Raw genomic sequence first — 15,847 nt, forward strand, 5'->3', positions numbered from 1 at the left:
CCAAAACAATTCTATTGAGGTTTTCTCATTTGGGGGTTAGAACAGATAGCTTCTTTCATCTACATGCGTGTTTGATATCATTTTAGCCAGGACTTTGTGGCTTCACAGGATTAAGTTAAAGACTTCTTTCTTTTACACAATAATCGACATATTGATAGACGTAAATCAGCTGAATATAGATATTCCAGCAAATGCGGTGTATATAAGCTAGACATAGTCCTTAGCTTTCCCAAATGTTAAGTTGTTTAGCTTGCTAAGTACCCCAAAATTCAGGGCCTCTGAGGACTATTAGTTCTCCCAAGGCAGGATTTCTGGAAACTACCATCCTAAGAATCTGATGGGGGGTGGGGATTACTTCTGGCAATAACTATCTTGACTCTCTGGGCCGCAGTTTCCAAATCTATGAACTGTGAAGACGGTTTGAGGTGATCATTAGGATCTTTCCTAGCTCCTATATTTTTCAAAAATATGTATATTGGATAATGTTTTTTGGCAGCAGAAAATAGTGTATAAAATAGACCCTTCTTGGTCACCATGCTGAGAAGGCCAAGAAGAAAAATGATTTTCATATTCCCAGGGACCAAGTCCACACTTCACACTGAATTACTCAGCCTTTGAGGACCCTTTCCCTACTCCTAAAAAGACCTCAGACATGGCAGTACTTTTTAAATATGACTCCTGATAAGAATCTAAATCTGTCAGAGAAAACCAGAAATGAGACCCTTTGTGATGGGACAGGGAAGAGAAAGGGGGGAACATGAGTAAAAGGGAGAGGACAACAAATCAAGCTTTGATACATCACAATCTTGCTCAGGGGCCAACTCTGGCTTCTGAAAGGGCCTTTCACCAATTTAAAAAAAATAGGTTTTGTATGTATGTGTACGTATGCCCACACGCACGCATGTGTGTACGGATGTTCATGGGTGTATGTATACACATATACATACACTTATATATTTATAAGCAGCAAGAACTAACTGGCAGTCTTGAGGTTCTTTCGTTGGAGACCTTCTTCCATAAGATCATGATTTCTCTCATCCTTTCTAAGCAAAGAGTGTTTCCCGCGAAACAGAGATGAGGAAGGAACTGGAATTTGGGTCTGCCAAAAGGAGCTTTGTCTTTACTTGCTTTGGTGAGTCATTCTTTAGCTGGGAGTCCCCAGACAAGCTCCCACCCATTTTGCCTGCACTGAGAGACCTGCTTCGGGCCCCTTTCTCCAGGCACGTCGCAGGGCTTCACTAAGAGTTGGCAGCTCTAAGAACCACGCAGCCCTCATGCACGCCATTCCCTCTGGCGTGCCAGTCCTAGAGTGAACGCATTCACAATGACTTGCTCAATTAAATGTGCCTTCATTTATCTGGTGGCATTTTTCTAACACAGCCCACAAATTCCTTTAATTTTGCCACTTCCCACATCAAAAACAAAGTTGAAGAAGGAAGATTATAAGGAAGGTTTCACATTAAGGATTCTGGTGACAACAACCTGGTGATTTTTCAGTCAATCAGGATTTTTTTTTCCCTTGGAAAGAAATAGAAAGTAGGTGGATAATTATTTAGTTGAGCTTAAAATGTTTCTTCTGCATGAGTTCCAGAGAAAATGAAGATGCTTTTGTTATTAGCGAGGTAATGAAAGGCGGCCGAGGTTCCAGGTAGGTAGGGGGAGTTGAGAGGGGGTGGAGTTGAGGGGGAGGTTTTCAGTTGCGGTGTTAAGGGAAGGAGGAAGGAAGGGAAGGAGAAAAAGAGAGGGGATAAGTGTCTTTTTAAAGCAAAACTTACAGTGGTGTGTGGCAAGAAGGCTAAAACTTACGGAACCAAGTTTAGAGTTCCCATTGGAAATAATGAATTTAAAATTTACCATGATTATGGCGAATTTGATTTGTTCTTCATGTGGAATATTGCATCTCCTTATGCCACGGAAAAATGGTCTTTGATTAAATGAAAGCTTTTCAAGTAGCAGAGGGGAAAGAATCTATTATACCATTAGATACGTGTACATGTCATTAGGTATTTCCTTGAATGCCAAAAAGTGGATTCAGATCTCTTTAGACAAACCCTGGATTCACTGGGGATAGATGTTAGGATTCAGATATTTGTGTCTAAAAATCCTCAAGTAATTTATTTGTTGAGTTATGTTAGCTATCTCTAATTCAGGAACAAGACACTTGTCTTTTCATGATGACATACATTTCCCCTGGGTCTCTTTTTTAATATTAATATTACTGCATAAAAATTGTGACATATTTAACACTGGAACAAACCGACCCATCTGGTCTTTTTGGTTGATTGACTTGCTCAATTTCCGTGTACCTGTGTATATTTAATCTCTTTGGGTTCTCAGTTTATTTCTAAATTGAGGAAGATTAGAATGGATGAAGTTTGGGTCCTTCCTCAATCAATAATTCTGAATCTTATCTAATATATTTAGTTGAGTTTAAGACATAAATCTTGTTCACATTTTAATATCTCTGGTATTGAAGTGTATCTTACATACATATTCCTTAATCATTGTGTCACAGCATAATCAGCATGTTTTACTTCTCGTTTTTGAAGGTACATAAAATAATGGTGCAGATTGCAATGGTGCAGATTGCATTGCAATCCTCATCCGTCAGCCAGGCATTCCAGTGTCTATCAGCCAGTCATTCCCAGACTGACTCAGTTTACATTATTGGGTATCTTTGGGAGGCAGAATTTTCATTCCAGAAAGGAATCCAGTTGATGGTTGGTCCAGAAAGAAACTTTTCATTTTTCTTGGACATTTATTTTGAAATAATCCATTCCTTTTTTTTTTTTTTTTTTTTAAATGAAGCTGTTTTGTTCCTTAGTTTTGTCCAAAAGTCAGTCCATTTAATTCTTGGTTATGTTGGTGTAAAATGTACACTATGCAATGAGATGATTTTCCTATGGTAAATATATTTATTTAAGGGCGCCTGGGTGGCTCAGTGGGTTAAGCCGCTGCCTTCGGCTCAGGTCATGATCTCAGGGTCCTGGGATCGAGTCCCGCGTCGGGCTCTCTGCTCAGCGGGGAGCCTGCTTCCTCCTCTCTCTCTCTCTCTGCCTGCCTCTCTGCCTACTTGTGATCTCTCTCTGTCAAATAAATAAATAAAATCTTTAAAAAAAAAAGTTAATTAGTTAAAAAGAGCACTTGTTGAATTTCCACATATTATGTTATATACTTGGGATAAAATAGTAAACACAAAGCAATATTAACCCTCAGAAAACCGGCTATTAAATAGTACAATGCAGTGAGGACTGCAGTGGGGAACTGAGAAGAATTACACAGAAACTCCTGTTATTAGAAAGAGTTTTCTGTGGATGGTGATTTCTAAGCTGACACCTGGAGGACACATAGGGTTAAGCTAGGGAAAAAAGAAGAAGAAAGCAGGAAAGGAAGGAAGTAGAATGTTCAAAGACTCATGATTCAAAAGGAAAAAACAAACAGACCGAAAAAAAATCATGGTATATTCAGGGAACTACATTTTTGTTTAGAATGGCTGGACACGCATGACAGTACCAAGTTTCCTCAGTCAATCCTTCAGTCTACAGCGGTCCCCTGTTATTAGTGGGAAATATGTTCCGAGACCCCCAGTTGATGCCTAAAACCATAGACAGTACTAAGCCCCATCTATGTACTATATATAAAGTGTAATTTAAAAATTATATATATATATATAAATTGTATATATACTATATATAAAGTTTAATTTATAAATTGGGCACAGCAAGAGATGAACAATAACTGATAATAAAATAGGACAATTATAGCAGTATACTGTAATAAAAGTTATGTGAATATGGTGTCTCTCCCCAGACAATCTTACTATACTGTACTTAACTCTTCATGCGATGATGTGTGATGATGAAATTCCTACCTGACAAAGTGAGGTGAATGATAGGCATTGTGACTTAGTGTTAGGCTACTTACTACTGACCTTCTGATAGATCGTCAGAAAATCTGATGTCTGAGAACCATCTGCTTCTAGACCTTGGTTGATTGGAGGGTGACTGAAATTGCAGAAAGCGAAACCAGGGATGAGCGAGGGCTACTGTACAAGGATTCCATCTGGTCTGAGCTAAGCTCTGTGCTAGTGTGCTAGGCATGATGGGATTGCAAATGGATTTCAAAATGGAGTCATATGCCCCACATGGTGCCAAAGCAGCCACCAAAGATGTCTTGATTCTCTCATAATCTTGAAACTCATAATATTCCAAATGAAACTCATTCTCTTTTTAATCCCACATCTGTTGATTCTTCCTTTTTCCTATCCTTGGCAAATAATCTTACTCTGCCAACCAAACTGCAAATCTTGAAACCGTACCGATATGTTTGATGAACATGTCCCAAATCTAATACATCACCAGGTTCTGTAGTTTGGACTTCCGCACCCCATTCTTAAGATATACTAATATCAGACAAAATGAACCTTAAGATGAAAATTGTTACTAGAGACAACAGAGGATATTTTATAATAAGCAACAAAGAATGACTTTTTTTATAGTAAAAGGGTCCATTTATGCACACAATAAGAGAGTCCCCAAATATATAAAAAACTAACAGAGCCACAGGGAAATATAGACAGTGATACTTTGAAAGAGATTGAAAATGAGATTGAAAAGAGACTGAAAATGCTCTAATGGACATCTGTTAACTTAATTGGTTTGAAATCTCCACTTCTTAATAAAGTCCCTTTCTTGTGGTAGCTCATTTCACATGGTTCACATGATACTCACATACTTTTCCCACCACATGGTTGGACATATGACATATCTCACCAACTAGGGTGCCATAGGTTCTGGAGTTAACATATAACCCGACATAGACCAGTTAGGGAACTCAATGGAAATTTAGTGAGGCCCATATATTTTTTTTGTAAGATTAATTAAGCTAAAACACTATGATCCCTAGGTCTATGACTGAGAAAGAACAGGAATACAGAGTTAAGCCAAGCAGAGACAAATGGATTTCATTTGTCAGAGAAAACTGGTGCCTTGATAACGATAACGTTATTTTGAGGTCCCAGATTATTCCTGAATCCAAATGAACTCTAGACATTTTCACTACAGAAGCCATTCCATTCCTCTTTTTCTTAAGTCTGTCTGAGTCAGGACTCTGTCGCTTGCAAGTGTAAAAGCCTTGAGCAAAACAGCAGTTGATAATTATAATTCTCATCTCCAATCCCAAAGCAGGGGCTTCGCCACACCAAGTGGTTCTCAGACACCAGCTGGGTGTCCTGCAATTCAGCTCAGTCTGGACTCTGCCTTCCTGGGGGTGGTATCAGATCCCACAGGCGAAGGGCTCCGTCCTACGAGACTGCTCCGGCTGAAGACCGGAAGTTCCAACACCTCCTTCCTTGGGTTGGATTAATTTGCTGCAGTAGCTCACAGAACTCAGAATAATGTTTTACTTATGAGACAACCAGTTTATTAGGAGAGGATAGAACTCAGGAACAGCCAGATGGAACAGATGCATGCAGAAGGGAGCTCAGAGCTCCACACTGTCTGTGCGGGTCACTTCCCCCCAAACTTCACGTGTTCATCAATGCGGAAGCTCTCTGAAGCCTGTCCTTTTGGGTTTTTACAGAGGCTTCATCAGATAGGCACAGTTAATTAAATCACTGGTCATCGGTGATGGATCAACCTCCAGCCCCTCTTACCTCCCCAGGAGTCAGGGAGGTGGGAGTGAAGTTTCCAGCCCTCTAATTACGGGGTTGGTCTGGCTACCAGGCACTCTCCTTAGGTAGGGTCCAAAAGTCATCTCATTAATTTAAGAGAAGACACCTTGAATGGCTCTTATCACTTAGAAAATGCCAAGGGCTTGAGGAGCTCTGTGCCAGGAATAGTGGACAAAGACCAAATACCCATTTCTCATTATAAATCACTACATCTGGGCACCTGGGGGGCTCAGGCAGTTGAGTATCTGACACCTGATTTTGGCTCAAGTCATGATCTCAGGGTCCAGAGATTGAGCCTGGAGTAGGGTTCCCCGGTCAAAGCAGAATCTGCTTAAGATTCTTTCTTCCTTCCCCTTTCCACACCCCCACCATCTCTCTTTCTCTCTCTCTCTCTCTCTCTCTCTCAAACAAACAAACAAATAAATAACATCTTATAAAAAAAAAAAAGAGAAGAAAAAGATCACATCATCATACTAAAAATGCACCGGGAACCTGAGTGGTTGAAAACTCGAGTAGCTAAATACTGCAGGGGTACATGGAAAAAACATCTTTATTTTTCTCTAACTTCTGTCTTTTCACGTGGCTCCTCATATCTCCATGTCCATCTTCTGATATTTTGAGATGATTCCATAGTTTACTTGTGATTTTACATTATAAAAATAGGTACATATTACTCACCTTCAGGTAATATAAAAAAAATCTTAGGCAAGGTTAGATCAAAATTCCAGTCTCCCATCTAATTTGATTTGAGGGCCTTTCTTTTCACAGCTCAAGGCAGATCCCCACCTCTGGCCCTGCAGTAGGGAACAGATCCAGGGGCTCCGCTTAGAGAATTCCTCCTTCCTCTTTCAAGCCTTTTATTCTGGGGTTGTTTTGTACAGTTCTCCTTTGACTGAAAGTAAATGACCAATGAGTTTTTCATTGTAGCAAGCTTCTACATGCTGCTGTCTCATACAGGACATATTTTTTTTTTTCTGAGCTCTTTACCCAGTATCTCCAAACATTTTTCCCTGAGATTGTTCCAGATCGTTGCTTTATGACACGGGTGGTGTACTTTCCAGTTGACCTAGAATGACATCTTTCAGCCTGTGTCCCTGGGGATCCATCCTGTTGGGATTCCCTCGTCCCCAGCAGGCATTTTTTTTTTTTTTTTTTAAGTGTGATCTCATCAAGGCAACTCAAGCAAACTGGTCCTAAAGGAAATTCAAGCCTTGCTTTTGTGCCAAACGTGGGTAGTCCACTCTCCACGCCACTCGCTTTTCCTTGTCTTGCCATGAAAGGTGGCTGCATCCAGCCATTTATCTGCTGATTTTTCCAGTTTGGCAACAGGCTCCAAGTATCTATTTTTATGTACGCTGTCAAATTTCAGGGGACGTGCATAAATTCCTCCTAAATGTCAAGTGTTCCCGAGGCCTTCCTCATCAAACTTTAATGCACTGAGTAAGATGCAAAATTTCTCCATCTTTCAAAGTGTCCGATTAGAGGGCGATCTGCTTTCTCTTCTTTTGCAGACATCCAGATCCTCTACGAGGGGCTCTCTGGGAGTCCTTCTGACTTGGTTAGGTGGAGAGACCACTCCTGCCCATCTTTCATGTGTATTCCTCCTGGTAACCACACTTGTTACTATGCAGATAATTCTCTCCTTCTACAACTTATCTCTCTCCCCAGGAACTCCTGCTTTTTTAGCTTTTAGAGGATGGATGGGAAGATAAGTGGGAGAAAAAAGTTCCAGTTTGATCACTTAGCAAACACTCCTGGGTTTCTGGCTCTTCTTTAGAACAAGGAGGCACTTGTGGACAGAAGTGATATTCATGTGTTTTACAGCCATTATGGCAGACCACGGGGATGGATTTAGACCGCAATGTTGAAACAATATTCTGGAAAGGCCTTGATGATCCGGGATTCAATCTTTTATCTCCAGATTATTGGGAAATGAGGGGATTCTAAAGGCGAGGCCAGGCAGAGCTCAGGGAAATGGCTATTTATCAACTGTCTGGAGGTATTTCTATAACTCAGCAGCCAGGTGACTGTCAGCCTTTCCGATGGCCTATTATCCTTGGGATTGAAGCTCGAGCTATGGTTCTCAGACAATAAGAAAAATCTTATTTCACGTCTCGTTACATTTGGGCTATGATGGGGACAGTGTTCAAAAAAGAAAACAATTTTTGATAAAATTAGCATAACTGAGTTAAGGAATGAGCCGTGGGAGGGAACCAGGAACAAAGCAGAAATCATATGAAGAGGGAAATCACGATAATGGGATGACCTCGAAGTAAGAGTTTTGTCTTGAAAGTGGGCCATTTGTAGCAGAGAAGACAAGGAGACCGAAGGCGAGGGAAGCATCCTAGTGTTGATTGATGGCCTTTGTAAGTTGAAAGCAAGGGAAGGAGGAAAAGAGAGCAAAGGAGCAGAAATGTGGAAGGGACCATGGATGCTGCAGACCATTCAGGTGTGGAGTCGAAGGATGGGAAGAAGTTGTGTGGTAGTAAAAAGGACCTTAGTGGGAAGGCGGAAGAGGAGGAGCTAGCAGAGTACTTGGCTGTGGTCATGGGGGAAATATGGAGTCAGGAAGGAGTCTATCAGGAGCTCACATGGAAGGAAGGTTTGGCTTTGGACTGGAGCAAGTCAACTCCCCCTCCAAGACTGGATGGTGGCATCACAATATTGACCAGCACGTGAAAAAGAGTGACTGTGAGCCAACATGGTAGCTAAAACCAATAAACTCTATCTTCTGGGCCAAGTAGATCCCTGAGCAAAAAGCTACCTGCAAGTAGCAGGGTGAAAAGAAAGTTCTAGAATACTCCGCAAAGGGCAGGGGAGAATCCGGAGGACCAAGTTCCCAGGTTGCAAGGTAGGTTTCGGCGGCAGTTGGACACCAGGCTGTGCATGGGGCTGGTGGTTTTGAATAGACCCAGACGTCATGAGGCTGAGGAAGAGGAAAGTCATGGGAATGCAGGGGAAGGAACTGACGTCGCTCAGGTTCAGGATGGCCAGGGTGAGTGGGGGAGAGCAGAACAGAGCTGAGAGTCTGTGGGCCCCAGCCGGGCACAGAATGCAGGCAGTGGACAGGATGAAGCATGAGGTTCTAAACATAGGTTCTGTTTGCATGAGAAGCAGATCGTCTCACTGTAAAATGAGTGAGGCCGGGGGGTGACCTACCGGTTATTCTTTGAAAAGGGAAGCAGGTTCCACGGTTGTTTGCGCCCTGAAAGACCTCGCCGAATTGTAACTGGTAAGGGAAGTCAGGAGGGAATAAAACCCTTCATTGATCTGGCTTTCGAACTGAAGTAAGTTTCCACAGTGTGATATGCCCAGGAAAGAAAGGGGAACAGGCCTGGAATGGACAAGAGGGAAGCCACACAGACATATGCAAATGTGTGTGTGTTCACTTGCTTTAGAAATAAAACATTTTGTTTTCAGCAAACAGCTTGCATCTTGTGCTTCCTTAAGTTTTTTTTTTTTTCTTTTTCTTTTTCTTTTCTTTTCTTTTTTTTTTTTTTAGAGGAAAGTACACACAAAACAGCCTGTCACTGCTGGCTTCACAGAGAAGGAAGACAGGCCCTTGAGTGTTTTCCAGTAACCAGCTCTCTACGCTGGTTCTCACACGAGAAAGAAACGCAGAGGCACAAAAGGTGCCTATGAAAGGTTCTTTTAGACAGAAATTTGGTGGACATTAAAAGAGGGCAAAAGTTCAAATGAGAAGGAGTCACTGCCAAGTAAGCAGGAATCCTAGCCAAGGGCAAGGAAAAGAGACACTGGCTTAAACTGCAAGTAACCATGGCAAGCCAACAGTTCAATGCTAGAATCTGGTTAAGAAGTAATATCACACAGAGCTGTGATTGTTTATTCAAAGTAGGCCATGAGAGAACATTTGTCTCCAATGGGTACTCGCACAGCTTGGATTCAATATTATAAGTGCATTTTTAAAAGCGTGCAGTGCTTCTCCCTGGCCCATTTGGTATGAAGCAAAAAGAAAAGAAAGCACAAAGTTTATTCTCAGTGTCTCTTGTGGGTTTAAGACAGCTTTACATATGGAAAAGCATTTTGGTGTCAGCTGTTGAACTGGTTTCCTGCAATTCTGCTTTCTGTTGCCATTGGAAACTCTGCCTGGCTGTGGGGTAACATCACCCACTTCCCAAGGTCCAGGAACCAAAGTGCCCCTCCCCACCCCCGAAGAAAGGCAGAGCATTTTTTTCTTGACAAGTACATGGTGTGCTTTGCCCCAGATTTGTAGCGAGAAGGGCTCGCAAACAGCTAAAAGGACTGTGAGAATAAAGATGAGGTATGGAAATACGACATCAAGATAAGCCTGATAGAATATAATGAGAAGTTCCTTCCCAGGATCAAATGGGGGTGACCAGCAATATGCCAAAGGCTTTCAGGAGGGAGAGGGGCCCTGACCCTCTGAAATTTATGCGGATGGGTCTATGTCATTTGGCACGTGAATTTTTCTGGAGAAATATGTCTATAACTTTCCTCAGATTATCAGAATGGCCCATGACCCTGAATGCATTAAGAACCAATGAACTCAAGTGTCACCAGGTCAAGCACTCCAGCGACACTCAGACATATGGAAAGGATGGACACTGATGGTTTTGTTGAGGACAACGCAGTAATAGGGATGGGTTAGTGCACTGGAAAGCGTTCTTGCTGGTTAACGGTTACAAGATGGCCAAGGAGAGGAAATTTCCAAGAGAACATTGGGCTGGTGCTCCCGGCCTGTCATGGCAGGAAGATCTAGAAAAAGATGCATGTCTCTCTTCTTCTCTTTTTCAAGTTCTTGAGCCATTAAGGAGTCTGAGAGATGCGGGAGAGTCTATAGGGTCAGGAAGGGAGGAGCGGTGTTGCAAGAACACAGCCTGATGATCCCACGCCCCAGTTTAGCAGAAAGGGAAGGGGAGCCTGTCATCTGGTCTCATGGGTGGGGGGTGTGATCTAGCATCACAGCACTGCAACCAAATAACCTGGAGTCAGACTGGTTGGGTTTGAAACCTGGTTCATTAAGTCATAGATATTACAACCATGTGCTGATTATGTCTTATCTTCATGCCCAAGGTTCCTCAGCCTTACAGCAGAGTTTGTAACCATTGGTCCTCATTGTTTTAGTCTACTTGGGCAGCCATAATAAAATACCACGGACCGTTTGGCTTACATAACAGAAATGTAATTTATTTTCTCACAGTTCCAGGGGGCAGAAGTCCAAGATCAAGGCTCTAGTTGATTCACTTTCTGGTAAGAGCCCTCCTTTTGTGGATGGCTGCCTGCTCGCTGTTTCCTCACGGCCTTTCTTCAATGTGTGTGAGCCGGACTGCGGAACTCTCCGGCATCTCTTCCCATAAGGGCATTAGTCCTATCACATCAAGGTCCTACCCTTGTGACATCATTTAACCTTGATTTACTTCCATAGAGGCCTCCATCCCCAAAAAGAGCCATGCTGTGGGAGACAGGGCTTTAACATATGAATTTGGGGAAACCAATGTTAATTTGATACCCTCATTACCCAAACATTCCATATTTGTGAATCTACCTACTCTACAATGTACTTACGACTCCAAAATCCATACTCATGGCACTTCTGTGGTCAGTTGCTGACACGTAAAGAAAAGTGAAACATTCGAGTTGCCTGGGATGCGCATACCCAGCTGAGACGGAATAGGGCAGGGCTCTGCCTTCTTGTTTCGGCCCTCATAACTATAAACAAATATCCTTCTCACAGTCTATTTAGTGACATGTGTTTAACATTTTGTGCTCTTGTCGTGATTTCACTGTTTAAAATTGCCCCCAAGCACGGTACTAAATGCTATCTAGCGTTCTTAAAGGAGAAGGCCGCGATGTGCCTTACAGAGAAAATACATGTATTGGATAAGCTTTGTTCAGGCGTGCGTGGGTCTGCACACCATTGGTCACGAGCTCAATGTGAATGAATCAGCATTCCGCAGTAAGTGTCTTTTAACAGACACACACGTCAAACAAGAGTATGTATTGATCGCTCAATGAAACCACTGTAACCAGAGACTTCTCGGAAACTCACCCTATAAAATTCTTTAAGGAGCCGCCCCTCAGTATTACAGAACATAACTACTGTGCATAGTAGAATTGATGGCATATGACTCATTTAGCTGAGGATTAAATAAGTTATTATTTAAATAAGTAATTATATGCAAAGGCCTTGTGAGATTGCTGTCTTTGTTCAGGCTACTGTAACAAATACTGCAGACTGGGTGGCATTAACGACACATAGAGTTCTAGAGGCAGGAAGGTCCACAATCAAGGCGCCGCCTGACTGGGTTCCTGCCGATGGCCCTCTTTCTGCTTTGAGGGTGAATGCCTTCTTGCTCTGTCCTCACATGTTGGAGAGAGAGATCAGTTTTCTTGTGTTCCTTCTTGAAGGGTTAAGGACCCTGATCCCATTCATAAGGTCTCTACCCTCATGACCTAATTAACTCCCAAAGTCTCCCACCTCCAAAGATCCCCCTCCCGTTACTTTGGGAGTAGGACCTGAACATGTGAACTTGGGGTCGGGTGGGTACAGAACCTTCGGTCCATAGCAGATGATAAGCTCGTAGTCAGTGCTCAGTAAATGTCCTCTATTATTATTTCTCAGGACTAGCATAGCAAGCAGTCACTCCACAGGTGGAAACCATGATATGCAGGATTGATCTTTGTTCAAGTGTTATATAATCAGAATTTATAATGAGGCAGAAAGAGAACTGATGACTTTTGTCTGCTCCATCATTTCACCAGAATAACCAAAGATGCTAAAATGTTAGCCACAGATATGGTTTAGGTTATATTCATTAGTTTACTCATTCTTTCCTTTATATCATCCGTCTGACGTTTACTCTGCATATCTACGTAGTGAGTTAAGTGCCATAGGTGTACCAAGATGAACAAAACTTGTGCATAACTGAGTAAATAAAGATGTGATACGAGCAGTGGCTTAATGCACACGTAAAGAGAATATTTAGGGAATGTAAAGTCGGAACAAATTCCCTGTTAGTTCTCTCAGCATTTTCCTGAGAACTTTCTGGCCTTAAATCCCAGGTGATATTTATGATAAATCAGAAGAAAGGCAGTACTAGCTTCAATAAGGCCCATGAGGGCAAGGACCGGGTTGGCCATCCTGGTGTGCTGGGACTCCATCTTCTGCACTGATGAAATGGTAACATCGTGGGAGCACCTGGTGGCTCAGTCGGTTAGGGGACTGACTCTTGGTTTTGGCTCAAGTTGTGATCTCAGGGCTGTGAGATCGGGACCAGCAATGGGCTCTGCACTGGGCGTGGAGTCTGCTTATGCCTCGTTCCTCTCCCTCTGATACTCCCCTGTTCATGCTCACCTGTGCTCTATCTCTTCCTCTCTCTCTCTCTAAAATAAACAAACAAATCTTTAACCAAACAACGATAAGACTGTCATCAAAACAGTCTGTTGGCGGAGAGCCCAGATTCTGGAGCCGGACTGCCTGGATTCAAGGCCCAGTTTTCATAGCACCGACTCTGTCACGTTGGGCGAGTCATTGACTCTCTCTGCGTTCCAGTTTCCTTACTCTGTTAATGAGGCGGATGGTGCTTTCTAGCATGGCTACGAGGATTAAATAAGTAAATATTGACAAGCACCAGAATAGTGCCTGGCACATCATGTGCCTTATTTTTATATTTAATGAATGACTAGACCGTCACTTCTGAATGTCCCACACCAGACACATAGTAAGTGAATGATTTGGATGATGAACTATCAGTGGTTGAATGAATGCGTGAAAGTAAATGACCTTGGAAAATGTTCTTGGGGGAGGAAATATGGGGAAATGATTTTTAAGAAGCTGATTGGGTAGTCAAGGTATTTTCAACTGCTCTCTTCTGTGTGAAAGCTTTCATTTTTCCGATGTCATCGATAGAAAGCTCAAACCTTAGGGTGTGGTATCCAAGGAAGTCAAGGGTAGGGCTTGCGGCAGTGACATGTCCACCTCCACACCTCAGTGGCTTAGAAACAGCGAAGCGTTTTTCTTTCCCTGGAAAAGTATGACGACAAAGTAATTCTCCTCTATTTGGTCACTAAGAGATTCAGAATATGTGTATCTGGTGATGCTACCATCTTCTGTCATGATGGGAGAATGAAGGGGAATGGATTCTTCATTGTCATGGCCCGGTAGGACATGTCATTTCTGTTCACAGTTGGTCCCTCAAACTAGACCAATGTCCCAGAGGCAGCTGATGGGGGCTGGGGCGAAGCCTGGGGAAGGTAAGGACTCACGTGGATACCCAGCGAGCAGCCGTCTCTAATCTCAATAGATCTCAGCCCTCAATAATCTGCTCACAACTGTTTCTACTTTGTTTTTCAGTGAAATGAGGATTTGAGGTCTCATAAAACTGTAGAGTAATCACGACACGAATACAACAGACGTTCACTACAAGGAAATCTCGTGGCAAGGAGGGTGTTGTCAAGATGCCCATTTGGCTTTTTGGGGCGGCAAAGACGTACAGAAGGGGGCTCCTGTTCTCAAAGACCTTACAGTGTAGTTAAGGAAATGGGGGGAAAGAGTCAAGAGGATAAGGCAGTGTAGAATCAGCTGGAACCAAGTGTTAGAGATAAGGTCATTTGGTCTTATATAAAGAGTTTGGGATGTAGCATCATACCACCCTGGGCCCCAAAGTTTACTACTTGTATTATTTCAAGGAAGCCATCTAACTTCTAACAGTATATATACACGTACGTAATGCTATATACATACACACACGCGTGTGTGCATACACACACACACAGTAGCTGGATACGTAGTAACTGTTATTTATCGCGTTTCTTTTTCTGTAGCAAAACATCTTCGATGTCAAATATATTTATTTTCTTTGGACATGAGATAAAATAGGATATTGCCCCCATTATTCTTCATTAAACCGGTGTTGAATAGCAGACCCAAAGCAAAGGTAAATGTGTCACTCATCTTGTCTAAAAAGGATTTCTCTTGGGTCAGGTTCCAGCCCTAAGCTTGGAAGTCTACTCCTGCTATATTTCAGGGGGAAAATACGATCACAAGACCTGTCTCTGGCAAGAAGGCAGTAGGCAGGTTAGGGCCTCCCTGTCACGGCGGGCAGCCCGGAGCGATGCCTCACCCCGCTGTCCAGAGCCCTGCAGCTGGATTAAAGGTGTGAGTGGGCACATGGAGTCCAATGCATTTCCCATTTCGGTAACTGCCACCCTGCTTTCCTGCCTCTGAGTCCTGAAATGGGGGCACTTCTTTTTCCAAAGTCCAAATCCTAGTTTAGGGAATTATCTCAAAACTTACGGCATGGGGGAAGGGTGGTTATTATCCACTTGGTCCTCTAGATGATTCTGATTTTCAGGGTCAGTTTAGAAGAGCAGATGCCCCGTCCTTTTTACCCGAATCCTGTCCATTGCAGATCAGAGGCCCTGGGAACTTCTGAGAGTGGGTTGACAGATGTCTCGTATATATCCTGCTCCGTGATAAAGGGAGTCTGGCGGAACGGAGCTCCCACTCATTGGCATCACACCACTGGTCACCACCAACCACCAGTGGATCCTTTTTATTCTGCTAGCATTCTCTACTATGATGAATAAGAATATCATCTTACCATCTCTGCCAGAGCACAGAAGCAAATACAAAGGAAGAATCCTGTAATTTTAACTGCATCATGCTGTCCTGGGCTCTGCTCATCAGAGATTTCAGTGCTGCTGAGTAATTCTCCATAGGCACGAAGGATATAAGAGGGTATTATTACCCATCTGTTTGCCCTGTCGGCTTTTGTCCAGCCCTTATTGTCTCTTCAAGCTGGATGCATCTGATTAATTTAGTGACGCAACAAGGCATCACCAAGTACGAGCACATTCCCAGGCCCTGGAAGCCTCTCGCCACACTGAGGCAGAGTGACATAGGGTATTTTGCCTTGGAAGCATTTCAGCAAACTGGGGCTGGAATAAGATAGGTAAGGTCAAGGCCATGACCTCTGTGGTTGGGAAAGGGCCAGCCGAGATCATTTGTGTCTTCTGCTGCCACACTTGCCATCCATTCATCATTGTACAGCCAGAAAAAGCAGAAGAGCCCTCATCTCTGGTGTTTATACTGTTTTGCCTTGTTTTTCCCTACCAGCGAATGTAAAACTTTTTCAGGTCTGGGCAAGACTTTGCCATGGCCCTTGTTTCTAGAACACAAAATTGATGGGGCAC

At 42.9% G+C, this 15,847-nt stretch overlaps 1 long non-coding RNA gene across 1 annotated transcript in view; it reads right to left on the reverse strand.

The window, feature by feature from the left end:
• LOC116589207 overlaps positions 1-15,847 on the reverse strand; it is a 43,718-nt gene that overhangs the window by 12,194 nt on the left and 15,677 nt on the right. The window contains exon 4 of the long non-coding RNA XR_004285238.1: positions 3,925-4,004. This is a non-coding gene — a long non-coding RNA (uncharacterized LOC116589207). The remainder of the gene's footprint in view (positions 1-3,924; positions 4,005-15,847) is intronic.

This window comes from Mustela erminea, chromosome 4, assembly GCF_009829155.1.
Source record: "Mustela erminea isolate mMusErm1 chromosome 4, mMusErm1.Pri, whole genome shotgun sequence".
In the NCBI taxonomy this organism is placed as follows: Eukaryota; Metazoa; Chordata; class Mammalia; order Carnivora; family Mustelidae; genus Mustela; species Mustela erminea.